The following is a 9886-nucleotide window of genomic DNA, read 5'->3' on the forward strand; positions in this document are numbered from 1 at the left end:
TTTATCACATCATGTGGAAAACTATAAATCAAATTAAATCATTCTCTTGAACAATAGTATGAATCATTAGCATCTGTTAAAAATTTACTCTTTATTGGTATAATGCAGTCAGCATTTACTGAAATCTATAAACAGCGTCACTAACATTCTCTGAGAATGAGATTCATTTGGAACCATATTATTCTTTATTCAGTACAATAAATCTAGAATAAAATAGTCTGAGTTGAGAAAGGTTTAATTCAATTTAATAAACACTTATTAAGTATTAATAATTACTAAATAACATTTAATAATGCTATTACCTATTATTTACCAGACTCTGTCCTAAATACTGGGGGCACAAATAAGAAAAAGGCAATCCTTGGCCTCAAAGGACTGAAAATCTAATGTGAGAAGACAACATACAAAAGGAAACTTGATTCATTCATGATTTCTTCTCATTTTCCACAGAGAATCATTTAAAGAATAATTTAGGAATATATTTCTTTACTGGTCTTAGAAACAATTCACAAATGAGAATGCCATAATAGAAAGAATTACTTGGAAATGGAGTCAGAAGACCTGAGGCTAAGCCCCAAATCTCCTATTTACTTGTAGTGTAACCTTGGACAATTTCCTCAATCTCTCAGAGCCTCAGTCTCTTCATCTAAAAAAAATGGAAATAATATTTGCACTATGGACAAGGCTGTTGTAAGGATTGCATGAGAGTACATAAGAAGTGTTTAATGCCTGTAATGTACTACACAAACATAAGAGAATGTTAGCCTTTACCTAACACATGAAATGTAATTGTTAGATCTGTGATGGCATGAAACAAAGAATAATGAAGGAATAGTGAAATAGAGTAGAGTATTAGATGACACTTATGTAGAGCCATTCAACTTCTGGCAATATACACATAATAAAAAGTTAATTTAAGACCATTAGAGTCTAAGTTTATTGAAGGAAGGAACCGCTTTCTGCCTCATTTTATATTCCCAGTGCTCAGTGAATTGAATGGCACATAATAGGTACTTAATAAAGATTTTCCAGATAACTAAGAAAAAAATTCATGGGATCTAGGGTTGGGGTATGGGAGAAGTTGGTTGTTTCTTGCCTTTCCTTCTACATAATCATTTCACTGGAATATTCCAGAAAATATATCACTATAAAATCAAATATGATGGTAGGAGGTGTGAAAAATTCAAGAATAGACATTAAATCCTATGTCACACAAAGAACTGTTTATGCCTAGTCAGCTCCATGCCAGAATGATTTAAAATTTTGAATTTTTGTAATACCGCAATTGCCTCTTCCCCCAGTTTGGAATATTACCTTCCCTCTTCTTTACTTATCCCAACCATGTCCAGTTTTCAAACTGTAGTACACATTCCACATTCTTTGGGAAACCTGCTCTGATTACCACTACTAAAAGTAATTTACTTATCCAACCCTTCTCATGATTACTTACTCTTTTATCATTTTCTTATTCTCTTATTTTGTTGGTATGTATAGGTTTTATTAAGCTTTTAAGTTCCTTGAGGATAAGGGCTGGAGTTCATAGGAAGGAAGAAAAGAATCTTTTGTTAAGTGCCTACTATATTTCATTGTACTAAGCTTTTTACTAATATTATTTCATTTGATCTTCACCTACCTTGGGAGATAGGTGCTATTATCATCTCCATTTTACAGTTGAGGAAACCAAAGTGTTTTGCCCAGAGTCACACAGTTGGTAAGTGTCTAAGACCAGATTTGATTTCAGATCTTCCAGACCAAGGTCCAGTTGCTTGCTTAGTCAAGATAGTTTCCCTCCAACACCTGACCTTGCATTTTGTAGATATTTAGTGTTTATTACTGTTTTATAAAAGAGTAGAAGTGATATTTTTAACCTCAGGTCCTCGAGGTTTAACTCTACCAAACAAATTTTCTTCCCTTTCCTTTTCTAATTGTTAATTGTAAAACAAAATTAATCTTTCTTATAATCTGAGATTTCCATCTATTGAGTCATTGACCCTCCTACAGTGTTTTCTGGCCAGCTCTGAGATTGTCTTAACTATGCAGGTTCAATGAAGTAATGAATATAATCATCATTGTGAGTAAATGGGGGTTAGGGATGAGAGTGATGAGAAAGTAGTTTTAATCTGGTATGGGGTCTGACTTATCTAGTTAATTGTCTACAGTGCTCTATAGTAAAACACACTCGCTCATATATCATAAGATCAGTTAAAAACAGCAACATTTGTAAATCCTCTGTTTCTTTACCATTATTTTCTTCAGGTAAAAGATTAATAAGGAAAGTTACCTGATCAATTTTATGAATTTACAGAGTAGTTGAGTTAGTTAGCTTGGCTTCAGATTCTTGAATTTGTTTTCCTATAGAAATGGAAAACAGGATCTTAGGTACCTTGTTGGAAGTACTAAGGACAGCTCCTACTTTAGTCCATTGATGAGGGATACTTTCAAGATGACTTTTCCTGCTTGAACAAGATGGGCTCTGTAATCACCTTTGTTTCTAAATGAGAATTTTCTTTGGGGACTAGGTTTGTTTCCCTTTTCTATTTTCTTCCAGAAAGATCCTAGAAGATCAACAGGTAATGAGGTCTCCCTACTCTCAAGAGCAACAGAAGCATATGTTGAACTAGGTATGCTTTAGTCTAAGAAAAGAGTTCGGATGTTCTAAATTTCTAAGTTCCTTCTCCTTATTTCCCTCTTTACTCAGAGAAGTAAAAATGAATTTTCCAATTCAAGAGACAAAACAAAAGACATGGAATATTACCCTTCTCTTAATAATTGTAGTTGTTCAGATGGTGGGAACTTGTTAGGAATAGTACTTTAAGGCTGAATGCATGGGTCTCTGTGGAGGATTTACTGGTATGTGGTATAACAACTGAATTCTCAAGAGGCAGCATTTCCTAATTTTTAAGTTTGTTTATTAATCAGCTGTTCAAGAAAATTTAAACTAACCTGTAGATTCCCTCCATAATCTGAATGGACATCAAGGAATACAAGCAGGGCAAGAGAGCAACAGGACAGCCAAAGAGAGAGGCAAAAGAGACTGAGTTCCAAGGTGCAGGCCAATATAAAGTTCTTGTAATATCACAACTCAATATCTTTCCAAAACATTTCTGATTGGAAAGTTGTTACTGATAAAGTGGACCTCAAGACCCTGCCTTATTACTTCATCACAGGAAGAGATGAGCCTCAGGGACACCAAGAAGCCCTTTCCTTCTTCCCCCCTCCCCCATGTCTTAGTCATCATGGCTGCCTAGGGCATGGTGGCCAGAGCTTGCTGACTTTACTTAATCTTTCAAATGAGTCAAATGGCTGCTTGGTCCTGCCCCAAATCCTGTTATCCTCAACAAAGATCTCAAGAAAAGGGAGCACCCAAGCCAGTTTCTTATCATGAGGAAGAAACTATTTGTAGCTTCCGCTTAAAATCAGATGGTTTTTCAGCATGGAAGGGGGTTAAAGAGAAAATTATTTCACAAAATATTCCAATTCAATTCATTAATAATTTTCAACAGTGGGAATATTGCTTGTTTAGCAGCCATAAGTTTAGGTTCTTCAGAATGTTATGTATCCCCCAGAGAAGTGATATTGGTGTGGAAGACTTTAAGACCTTGGGGGAAAAATAAAATTCAACAGAGAGGAAGAATAACTATGTTGATTATTTATAGGCTATTATGAGTCTCCCTATATGTCATCTGTATTTACATAAGAATGCTCATGAGTCTTTTGCATTTTATGCATGGTCTCTGAGGGGAAAAAAAAGTCTGTCTTATATCAAGTATTTGAATTGTTACTTACGGTATTTGATGGTATTTACAAGGCCTTCTTGACCCTATACATGGAAGTGTAGGCATGAATTATATTTAGAGACTTTCCCATAGTAAACTCTAGGGAGAAGGATAATGAACCAAATAATTATTTAAGTATTTTTGACCCAGCTCTTAAGCTTAAGTATAGTTCCTGTAAACTTGGAGCTTGGGAATTTGAGCCAGAGGTTCCATCCATGCTACTTCTTCTATACTATAAATAAGAGTTTGCATCTGTAATATACTTTACAGTATACAGAGTGATTTCACTATTTCAGCATTGCTCTATACCTAAATCAATTCTGGATCTCTTTTAACTCAGGAGGCCTGTCATTCTAAACTTCAAAATCATCCAGTGGAAAGTTGGCTGACACCATCAAACCTTCTCGTAAATGTTCATTCATGCATTCTACGTTTCACAGATGAAAATGTACTATCTCACTCTGAGATCCTAATCAATGGTCTGGTCAGTGACATTGCCTACGGATGGCACAGGCAGATTCAGAGAGCACAGGGGCTTCTGCCCACCAGGAGGAAACCAGTGGTTGAAAAAGAAGTTATGAATTCCTTTACCTCTGCTCCAGGGCCTCAGCAGGAACATTTTTCTTTAGTAACTAGCAAAAGCAAAGGCCAGCATGGTTATTCAGTTCAGTGATACTTCCTTTTTCCCCAAGCTAACTCAGCAGGAGCCAGTAGCCTCTTTTCTTGTCATCTACAGAGAAACTGTCAAGTTAAGCCATTCCAGAAGCACATCTTTTACTAAGGAAGCACAAATGAGGAGAAAGGTGAGATTTGAATGTAATTATGTTAAGGATATTAGAGAGAATTCTAGAAGGAATATGGCCATCACCAGTGTCTTTACTTTGAAACTGTGTTCTACTGAAGTCTTCATCAGCATCATTTCAAATATTGAAATGACAAACAAAATGGAGAAGAAAAATTTCTTTAAGTTTTGATTTTCCTTTCAAAACTGGGTTAATTCTCTCCTAAATGAAAGATCATTAAGGTGCCTTATAGTAAATTACTATGCCAAACAGTGATCTAGGTATAAGATATAGGCTCAGAAGCCCACATTTTTTAACGAAGCCCTCTTAATTTATTATCTTCTGAACCATTATATCTGGCTATGCTAATGGTAGGTAGACTAAAATATGGGGCAGCTAGGTGAATCAGTTGATGGAACACTGGGCCTGGAGTCAGAAAGACCTGAGTTCAAATCTGGTTTCATACAATTGCTAGCTGTATGAATCTAAGCCTTAATAAATAAATAAAATATATAAAAAGACCCTATTTGCCTTACTTCATTGGAAAAGGAAATGGCAAACAATTCCAGGATCTTTGCGAAGAGAATTCCATTGGCAGTAAAATACATGAGGTCATGAAGACTTGGATGCAACTAAACAACTGAATAGCAACAACAATAGATAAAATAACTTGTGTTTCAGACATAAAAACTAAGGATTGAAAAACCAACACTCAAGTGATGTTGGACATTTCTCTTCCATTTCTCTTACCAGAGTCTTAACTTTCTTCATTACAAAATTAGGAGATTGCACAATAACAACAGTAATGACCATAAAATCATTGACTTTTCAGATCTGAGACTGAGGCTTAGAGAAATTGACTTGGCCGCTCCAAAGTCATACAAACAGTGAAAGAATCTGGAAAATATTACCAGTCTTCTAAATCTTAATTCAATGTTTTTCATTCTGTACTGTCTTAAGACCCCTAAGGTTAATATTTACCTATATTATCAAAGAGCCCTTAAGAGTTTTGTCTGCACATATTTTATATCTGCTTATATGTATATGTGTGGTTTCTCCTGATAGAATATAATCTCCTTGAGGAAGGGGCCTGTTTCATTTTTGTCTTTGATTTGTCAGTATATATCCCTATACAGAAGCACTTGATAAGTACTTTTTGATTGAGGGATAGCTATGAGACAACCAAGTAGAAATTCTAATAGGAATTTAGAAATCTTAAAATCCACAATTCATCTACCCATTCCCTGCATATTGTCTAAGAATTTATAGTGAGGTCTTCTCAGTTCAGCAGCAGCCCCCTTCTTTCTCCAAAGCATTCAGCTAAAACTCCTGATGACCCAGCAACCATATCAAAGGGACCTGTAGTTGGCATTATTCTTGACAAAACTTACTCTTATTTGGGAGTCTTCCAACATGGGAAAGTAGAGATCATTGCTAATGGCAAAAGAAATAAGATGACCCCAAGCTACATCACCTTCATTGACATAGAATGTTTAATTGGCAAAGATGTGAAGAATCAAATTGCAATGAACCTCAGCCAACAAAAATTTTGACCCCAAATGTCTAAATGGTCACAGATTTGATGATACAATTGTACAGTCAGACAATAGCACATTGAAATACCTTTGACAGTGATGTATGATGCAGGAATGCCTAGTCCAAGTGGAGGACAAAAGGGAGACCCAATGTTTCTATCCAGAGGGAATATCTTCTATGATCTTGACCAAGATGAAAAAAAAAAACTGCTAGAATTACCTTTGGAAGACTGTCACAAATGTTGTCATCCCAGCAACAGTCAACTTTGATAATTCTCAGTGTCAGACCACCAAGGAGTTCAGAATTATCACTGGTCTCAATTTGCTTTGAATGTTCAATGAGCCAACTCCTGCTGCTATTGCTTATGACTTGGAAAAAACGTTGGTGCCAAGAGAAGTTTCATCTTTGATTTTGGAGATGGTATTTTCATTTTTTCCATTCTTGCCTTTGAAAGTGGAATCTTTGAGGGCAACTGGGTGGCTCAGTATATTGAGAGCCAGGTCTAGAGATGGGAGATCTAGGTTCAAATCTGGCCTCAGACACTTCCTATCTGTGTGACCCTGGGCAAGTCACTTGACCTTCATTGTCTAGCCCTTACCACTCTTTTGCCTTGGAGCCAATACCTAATATTGACTTCAAGATGGAAGGTAAGGGTTTAAAAAAAAAGTAGTATCTTTAAAATTAAGTCCACAGGTGGGGACACACACACGGTTGGGTGGGGAGGACTTTGACAACTGCACAGGCAACCATTTAATTACCAAGTTCAAACAAAATTACAAGAAGGATATCAGCGAAAACAAGAGGACTGTCTGCCATCTGCACATTGCTTGTTAATGTGCAAAGTGCACCCTCTCTTCCAAGACCCAGATCAGAACTGAGATTGACTCCTTTTATGAAAATATTGATTTATACTATACCCAAAGGGCACTAAGAGACTGTCTGCCTTTTGATCTAGCCATACCACTGCTGGGTTTATACCCCAAAGAGATCATAGGGAAAAAGACTTGTGCAAAAATGTGTATAGCCACACTCTTTGTGGTGGCAAAAAAATTGGAAAATGAGGGGATGCCCTTTGATTGGGGAATGGTTGAACAAACTGTGGTATCTGTTGGTGATGGAATACTATTGTGCTCAAAGGAATAACGAACTGGAGGAATTCCATGTGAACTGAAATGACCTTCAGAAATTGATGCAGAGTGAAAGGAGCAGAACCAAGAGAACATTGTACACAGAGACTGATACACTGTGGTACAATTGAATGAAATAGACTTCTCTACTAGCAGCAATGCAATGATCCAGGACAAAGCTGAGGGACTTATGAAAAAGAACACTATCCACATCCAGAGAAAGAACTGTGGGAGCAAAAACACAGAAGAAAAACAACTGCTTGATCACATGGGTTGTTGGGGATATGATATACATATTAGTTTCCATATTATTAATATGGAAATAGGTCTTGATCAATGACACATGTAAAACCCAGTGGATTTGAGCATTGGTTATGGGAGTGGGGTTGGGGAGGGGAGGGAAAGAACATGAATCTTGTAGCCATGTCAGAATATTTTAAATTAATTAATTAAATAAAATTTTCCAAGTTCAAAAAAAGAGAAAATACTGATTTCTATGCCTCTATCAGTTGTGCCCATTTTGAAGAACTGAATGCTGACAATTTCTTTGATGGTGCACTGGAACCTGTGGAAAAGGCCCCAAGAGATGCTAAGCTAGATAAATACATCATCTTGGTGGGTGATTTCCACTTAGATACCCCAAATTCAGAAGGTTTTGTAAGGTTTCTTCAATGGCAGGGAGCTCAACAAGAGTATCCTATGGTGCAGCTGTCCAGGCTGCCATCTTGTCTGAAGATAAATTATTTGAGAATGTGCAGGTTTGACTGCTGTTTGGTGTCACTCCTCTTTTCTTTAGAATTAAAACTGTGATAAAGTTATGATATTTCCTATCAAATGTAATGCCCCTTGTAGTGCAGAGGTACAATCAACCCGGCAAAAGGCTAACTGCAGAATTTCTGGCAGTTGAGAGTGTTTGGAACCCTGACTAGCGGCAATTGATCCTGGACGCTTGGTCAGAGCAGAAGGGTCAATTGAGCTCAGTCTTTGGGCTGAAACCTGGCCTTGATTCTGTGCCTTTTCTCCTGAGATTTTGTAGCTTAGCTAATTCCTCTGGATCTCCCTGAGCAATCAAACTTTGAAGACTTAGTTTTCCACATAGTCAAATCTTTTGGTAAATCATTGGTTGAATGATAAAAGAGGGATAAGGAGAGAAAGGAATAATTTCTCTCTGGGTCCTGAGGAGAGTTGGAGGCGTCCATCTTGGAGGAAGTGGTGATCTCTATACTTCCTCTGAGAAGCCCGTCTATTTCACAGACAGGGAAGAGCCTCGGGACTCTTCCTTTGTGAACCTGAGAAACTGACTAGGAAGCCCTCTAGTTAGTTTCAAACCATTTCTGAGTGGCTCCAACCTTTGTCTGTAGAAGTGCCCTTCCTACCTGAAGGGTTCAGCCTGTTTCCCTTCAGTGTCCTCTGTCTCAAGCCTGTGTACCCAGTCTGTGTCTCCCTGTTGCAGCTGCCTGCCCAACTACCTCATCATCTCTTCTGCCACCTCAATCTATTACCTCCACTATTGTACCCTCCTTTCCCATCTACTGAGTTAGGGACCCACAAACCCCATCCACTTGCTTTATTCCCTTATTACACCCCACACCTACAAGTAGATGCAGACCTTTGCCACCTACCTGGTGTACTTATTCAGATTTTTGAAGGTGAGAAAGCAATGACAAATGATAACAACCTGCTTGGCAAGTTTGAGCTCACAGGATTGTCTCCTGCCCCCACAGGTGTTCCTCAGTTTCAGGTGACATTTTATATTGTTACAAATGGCATCCTCAATGTTTATGCTGTGGTTAAGCACATTGGAAAAGAAAATAAGATCATCATCCCCAGGTTGGGAGGTTATCTGAGCAAAAAACACATTGAGCATGTGGTCTGGGAGGCGGAGGAACACAGGAATGAAACTAAGAAACAGAAAGACAAGGTGTCTTCCAAGAATTCCTTGAATCTTATTTGTTCAACTTCAATGAAGGCTACCCTAGAGGATGAGAAATTCCATGACAAAAATAGTGCTGAAGACAAACAGAAGATTCTTCAAAAATGTAATGAAATAACTAACTGACTGGATAAGAATCATACTTTGAGAGAAAATAATCTGAGCATCAGCAGAAAGAATCGAAAAAGTCTACAACCCCATCATTACTAAGCTATATTAGAGAGCAAGAAGTGTGCCAGGAGTTTCCTAGCAGGTGGAGCATCCCTATCTAGAGGTGCTACTTCTAGATTCACCATTGAAGAAGTCAACTAAATTCAAAAGAAGAAAGAGTATACAATACACCTTTCCAAAAAATAAGGAGTCAAATTATAGTGAAAGAAGAAGCAGTTTTTAAAGTATCTTTTAACCTACTGTATAAATCTGGGCATTTTGAATACTTGAATTTGTTCACAGGGAGAGAAGTCAATAAAATATTGCACTTTGTCAGTCCTATGAATGAGTGGAAATTCAATTCTTGTACTGGATAATAAAGTCTATTTAAAAATAGCCCCATAAAAAGTTGTAGTGCCCTTCAGCAACTACATTATGGAGATGATACCAGAGTAAGAAAGTTTAGAAGCAATATATGCTTCTACTTTACTATCAGAGAATGAGCTCGACACTTGGGAGACTAGCTTCTGAAACAGTAAAAACAATCACAGCTTCATGCCATTGTAGACATGAGAATGAGAA

General features: G+C 37.3%; 1 pseudogene; it reads left to right on the forward strand.

Moving 5' to 3' along the window:
* Nucleotides 1-4429: 4429 nt before the first annotated feature.
* Nucleotides 4430-8042, forward strand: LOC123234282 (annotated as a pseudogene).
* The last annotated feature ends 1844 nt before the right edge of the window (nt 8043-9886 follow it).

Source organism: Gracilinanus agilis, chromosome 2 (genome assembly GCF_016433145.1).
Source record: "Gracilinanus agilis isolate LMUSP501 chromosome 2, AgileGrace, whole genome shotgun sequence".
Classification (NCBI taxonomy): domain Eukaryota; kingdom Metazoa; phylum Chordata; class Mammalia; order Didelphimorphia; family Didelphidae; genus Gracilinanus; species Gracilinanus agilis.